The sequence below is a fragment of the Fukomys damarensis genome, unplaced genomic scaffold, assembly GCF_012274545.1.
Source record: "Fukomys damarensis isolate Sample0158 unplaced genomic scaffold, DMR_v1.0_HiC HiC_scaffold_38, whole genome shotgun sequence".
NCBI classification, from domain to species: Eukaryota; Metazoa; Chordata; class Mammalia; order Rodentia; family Bathyergidae; genus Fukomys; species Fukomys damarensis.
Genome location: NW_022900950.1, coordinates 73,522,805 through 73,528,804, shown reverse-complemented (window position 1 = coordinate 73,528,804; position 6,000 = coordinate 73,522,805).

The window sequence follows — 6,000 nt, the reverse complement described above, 5'->3', positions numbered from 1 at the left end:
TAAAAAAAAAAAAAAAAAAAAAAAAAAAAAAAAAAAAACAGGAAGGACATAATTCTTGTCCTCAATCTCATAGTCTAGAGGGACAGCTTTTCTTTTCAAAAATTTGATTCTCCAATCCCAACAGATGCAAAGAAATACATTCATCTTAAGAATTAATGAGGAAATCCAACGGCCATAGGAAAGTGGTAAATAGAAAAAAATACATGGAGGATGTGTACCTGTACCTTTCACCTAGCAAAGATTAGTCTTATAAAAATATGAGGCAGTCTGTGATTATAAGTGGGATTAGGAGTCTCTTGTACAATGAGAGCAACACCTTTGTAACATCAGGACTTGCTATACAAACTGCTGATGGTCCAGGGACCATAAAAATAGGAAAAAGTAAACCCTGAAATGGTGTCTGCAGCATTATAAACACTCAATGACTAGAATGCAACCAGGAGAAAGAAGGTGAGTGAAAAAGAAAAAGAAGGCATGGAAAGAAGTTAGGATGCAAGTTGACCATGTTCAGTTTCTCAAGGTAAAATTGGGTTGTTTAGGAAGGTGGTGAGTAGAAACTGTGAAATAAAGGTTAAGTCATATTAAGAGTAATAAATTTTATGAAATGTTATTTGGGTTACTCTCAAAACTCCCTTTTTCATTATTATGTTTATTACCAAACACTAAAAAGTTAATCAGGAAATTCCATCTGGCCAACAATTTCAATTTATAAAATTCCTTTTGCTTCAGAAGATTAAAAGCAATCCCTCAGAGTGAATTGTGCATTCCAAGATAGCCCCAAACAGCCTGAACAAAGACTCTGGAGTATCATTTTCTTTTATATTGTAACATCTTTGAGTCACTTGCTATCTATAAATAAACTTGCATTTTACAGAAATCCCTCTACAAAGAGCAGCACAATGCTGAAATTCAATAACAAGACTATTTTTTAAAGTATTTTGATTTTTAAAGAATTAATTATAGGCCACAAATAACACATGAGTTATAATTAGCTCATTACACGTTTCTTGTGTTTCTTAAAAACTCTGTAAAACAATCCTACATCTGTGATTTTTAAGTGCAAGTCAATGTTAATGGAAGATTTTGTTGATTATTTCTGCCTGGTTCTACAGTGGGAAAAATGAAGTCAGCAATATTCTTACATCAGTGATCTATACTGTTTCTCATGTGTGTGTTTATATGTGTGTGCATATGTGTGTCTTATTCCCACTTTGAGCTCCTTTACGTTGTCCTGTGTTTACTGTAAGAAGATATCTGACAATAAAATGATACCTTTGCTAGAAAAGACTTTTCCTTAAAAGGAAATAGAAGAGAAAAGCAAGGGAAATTTTAGGGGAAATGTTTATCTTATCAAAAAGACAGGTTCAAATGTACATCCATGAAAGAGTAACATTATGAATAATACAAACTGGGATAGACACAAATGCCCAACTGAATTTGTTAATTGATCTCGTATCAAAGAATAAAGAGCATATGAAACTATATGCTTGGGAAGCATTATAGTCTTTACATTAGAATGCATAGATATTATCAAAGGCATCTTAGATAGAGATGCCAGTTCAGATAACTTAGAAGTTATAGTATTTGGAATTTTAGGCTTCAGCAAGTGTTCTGCTCTTTCAAGAGTATCAAGGTTTAAAGAGTATATGGTTTAAAGTATCAAGAGTATCTGGTTTAAAACTACATGAAGAGAGGATATAATTCAGGAAAATTTTTATTTTTGTCTCTGTCTTAATTGATAAGTGTTAAATGCCCAAGTTCTATCAGGTTTTTGCTCTACAAAAAGTGTGCCTGTGTCAGGGATTTAGCTCGGTGGTTCTGCTGCCTGCCTCGCAAGCTCGAGGTCCTGAGTTTGATTCCTGGTACCAACAAAAAAGTCTCTGGGTAGTTTTCTCCTAAGAATTTCTTTGGAGTGCAGTAGATTTCAGCTGTAGTAACCAGAGACAGAACAAGACCTTGGTTACAGGACTCTATGTGACAGAAGCTAATTGATTTTCTGTAATTTGGCCTGATTTACCACATTATATTTCAGAGCAAAAATTACTACTTTCAAGCTTACTGTCTCTTGACAAGTAAAAATGAATAACAATATTTTTTGAAAGAAGGAAGAGTAAACATAATATCTGATTCATTGTTGTCATAGAAATCCAGCCAAAAACACATGCTTGATTTTATTTCTCAACTCCATGGACAATTTCCATTAACTTACATAGTGAGGATGCAGTTCATTTGATCCATCACACAAAAAATGCAACACAGAGGGATATTATTACTTTGATATAAGTGACATCTCATATCTCTGTTGTGTAAAGCCAACATAGGGGCATAAAAGTTTCTAGAAAGTGATTTTTTGAAAATGTAGGCCAGCATCAAAATATCTGTGTTCTTCTTTTGGGAAAGAAAACTACTACTCTAGAAACAGTAGTTGCCATAATGGGGTTTGTTACATAACACTAATGTCTTTTTTAATTGTAAATCCCAAGACAAAGGCCTCAGGTAAAATTTTAGATAAAATGGTAGATAGTTGGCCTAGAAAACCAAGAAAGACAAATGTTTTATAAAGTCAAGACTTTTCATTCTGAAATCTGCTAAGGATACTCAGCTCTGAGACATTGTGAAATGTCAAGCTGACCCTCAGAAATTGTGAGAAAATTTCTTGAGACTGTGTGAATTTTATTGTGATAAGTAGAAGACAGTGTGGTTTAATAAGTCTATATAAAATTTTTCAAAATTGTGAGCTCTCAAACATTGAAAAATGTTTCCCAGAGATACCATACCAATATGGTGGCAGTCATAAAAAAAGGAAACATGTTTAGAGAATGCATACAAATAGGAATAGAATATTAGACTAGATAAGTCCTTGTGGCAAGCTGGAGTGGCATTTCATATATTCTCCTGTTTGCCTTTTGAGAAACAGTATCCAGCCCCCTTCTTGAAACCATTTCTTTTCATCTTTACTGAATGTGGAAAGAGTGCTTTCAGCAGCAAAGTTGCTCTAAGTGTATAACCAGTGTCGATTTGAAGACACTGAAAGGGAGTCATCAAATCTCACTGTTGAATTAGAATCTAGAATCAGACTACAAGACCACATGGATAATGTCTGTGCTGCTCTTTCCCTCCCCAGTTAGTATCCATGCATCCGTGGGAGTCAGTCTCCTCCTGTTGCATCATTTGATTGCTGCTTTATTTTAATTTGTCCTGGCACCTCATAATGGGGCAGTACTTCCCTCTCATTGGCTATCTGATAAATGTGGCGAGCCCTGAAGGCTCTACCACCAATAAGAGTTCAACCTCTATTTCTTTGTGTAGCTTGTCTGTTCTTGGTTCAAAGGCAGCTTAGATAGAGATGCCAGTTCAGATATGAACAGGTAATGACACTGATTAGTAGCAGGATGTGTAAGATAAGCCTTTCTCTTTTCTTCAGTACCATCCTGGTGTGCTGATATCTCTTCCTTTCAGTTATCAAGTAAAACTTCATTCACTAGGAGGAGGGTCACGTTGAAGTCCATGAGTCCTAATGGAGTAGTTTTTTAATGCTATCTTCAATATCTTCAAGCTTAAAATCAGGAGGACCATCTAACATACAATAACATCACCTATTTTGAAACCTAAAAGTTCCTATTATTTGTGCACAATCCTATATTAAGATACTACTTGAAAGCGTGTATGTATGTAAATTCTCTAACTTTGAAGGCCACATACTCAGTTCCAAAACACAAAAGAGAGAGCTTCTAAGTGTATTACAGGGATCTGATCACATTCAAAACATAGCTTATCAGAACACTGAATTTGCAGGGCATAGTGGCAGTACTCAGGAAGCTGACGCAGGAGGATCGCTGATTTCGAGGCCAACCTTGGTTACGTAGTGAGTTTCAGGCCAGCCTGAGCTACATAGTGAGACTCTGTCTCAAAACAATGACAACGAAAAGAACACTGAGTTTAATACATTCTACCATCCATTCTTTGCAACTTAGGAGTGTCATCCTTCTAGTAACTGGTGAAAGAGATACATGCAAATGTAGCTTTTACTTACATGTGATTCCTTGTTTGCACCATGGATTTGTCAGATTTCTAGAACAGAAAACCCCTGGAAAGATGGCAAACCATCCCCTGAGAGTAGACAGAAGGAGGAAAACCCCAGAGAGATTGTGGTTCACATGCCAGACCAGCAGTAGCAACATGCTAGCCTCATCTTCCCTAGATGGCATTGCATCTTCACCAACACACTGGACAAGGCATTCTGTGTCCTTACATTGGGAAGGAGGAAAGACTTACATATTTCTTTGCCTCAAAGCAGTCTTCTAGAGAAAGCAGTCTTCTGTGTTTTCTCCACATTGGTATTTTATCAGAATCAAGAGTTTAATGGAAAAAAATAAAAGGAAATGAATCCTGTTATCCCAGTTGCTCAGCAGAAATGTATTCCGGTCCTTCTTTCTCTTCTAATAACACTTAACTGGGTCTTAAAATGTGAGTTTTTCTATGAAGAAGTTTTATATTTTCAGAATGCTTTTTCAAATACAGGACCTTTTCTGGCTCCAGTGTTCTTCCTACATGAAAATTATTCTGTCAATTTTGTCATATTGATATAGGGGGAATAGATGTAACTCCCAAACCTGCTAGATATCTGAAATGCAAGTTCCTATTCTCTAAAATCAAAGAATGAATTCTAGGAACAATGGAGGGCAAGAGTAGGGAAATTTGTTAAGAGGAATATAGTTTCTAAGAGAGATAGAAGGGGACCAGAAAGAGGGTTGCCCATCCACTCTGCTTCTCAAAGGTGTTTTATGGGACAAAGCCATGAGGTGAGGCAGAGTCAAGGTGGGACAAAATTATAGACAACTAGTAACATTGTAAGTACGGTCACTTAGGTAATATTGGTTCAATGAGAAACCACAAGGTGGACAAAAGCATGATCAACCAATAAAATTACAAGTATAGTCACCTAGGTATATTGATTAAATGGGGATCCAATGGGAAAGCAAGTCACTTAGCAAGCATACAAGGACCGGAACAAGGATTTCCTGTAAGGGGTGAGTTAAGATCTTGGTCCCCTACCCAGGTGATTGATACCTATTGCTATTCATCCCTAGGGAAGCAACAGGGTATAGTAGTTTGTGTCTTGATTGTCCTCCATTTTGGCTCCTCGAGGGCTGGCCCTGTCTACCTGCCTTAAAATAATTTCTAAGTAATTTAACTACCTGGAATAATATGTCCATCATTGTAAGGGAGTCTGTTGTTGTTACTGTTTAATTTTTATAAAGAATTTATACTGATCTAGATACATCCCTTCTCTATTCATATGGCATGACATTTCAACAGCAGTTTTCTTTCTGTAGCCATAGAACAGAAACTGACAGCCAACAGAGAGATCAAATTAACCACGGTGTTAGGAAATACTAAGATAAAAATCCAAAGCTGGCTCTGTTAGGCTACAAAGAACATTTCAAAAATACTTCTGCTAATTTTTAAAAGCATTATCTTTGTTTCTATAGGACAAAAGTAGTTAATCTTTCCAGATATAGTGGCACATACCTGTTATCCCAGAAAAACTGAAGCAGGAGGATCTTTTCAAGACCAGCGTGGACAACCTAGTTAGACCCTTTTTCAAAAATTAAATTAATCAAAGAACGAGTCAATTCATGCAATTTTAAGATTCAAATGCATATACAAATGGATTTTGAGATACACTGCCATGGTAGCAGAAGTGATCTTTTAATTTTACTTGACACTGCAATGTATCCATTAAAATTGTTTACTTGGTTTTGAAGAGCAGAAGTTCATTGCAAACTACTGAAAGGATGAGAAATGGAAGGATCGCAACTAAACACAAGTAATATTTGCATTCAGAAATCAATGTTTTATAGATATTTGGGGATGTTGAGCGAAATACAGAAGGGAGTCCATCGATTCCAAGTCTGACATTCAAAGACTCTCTGAAGAATACTAAGCAGAACCAAGTGTGTTATTTTAGACATACTTTCTAACTACCGCTGTTTATTT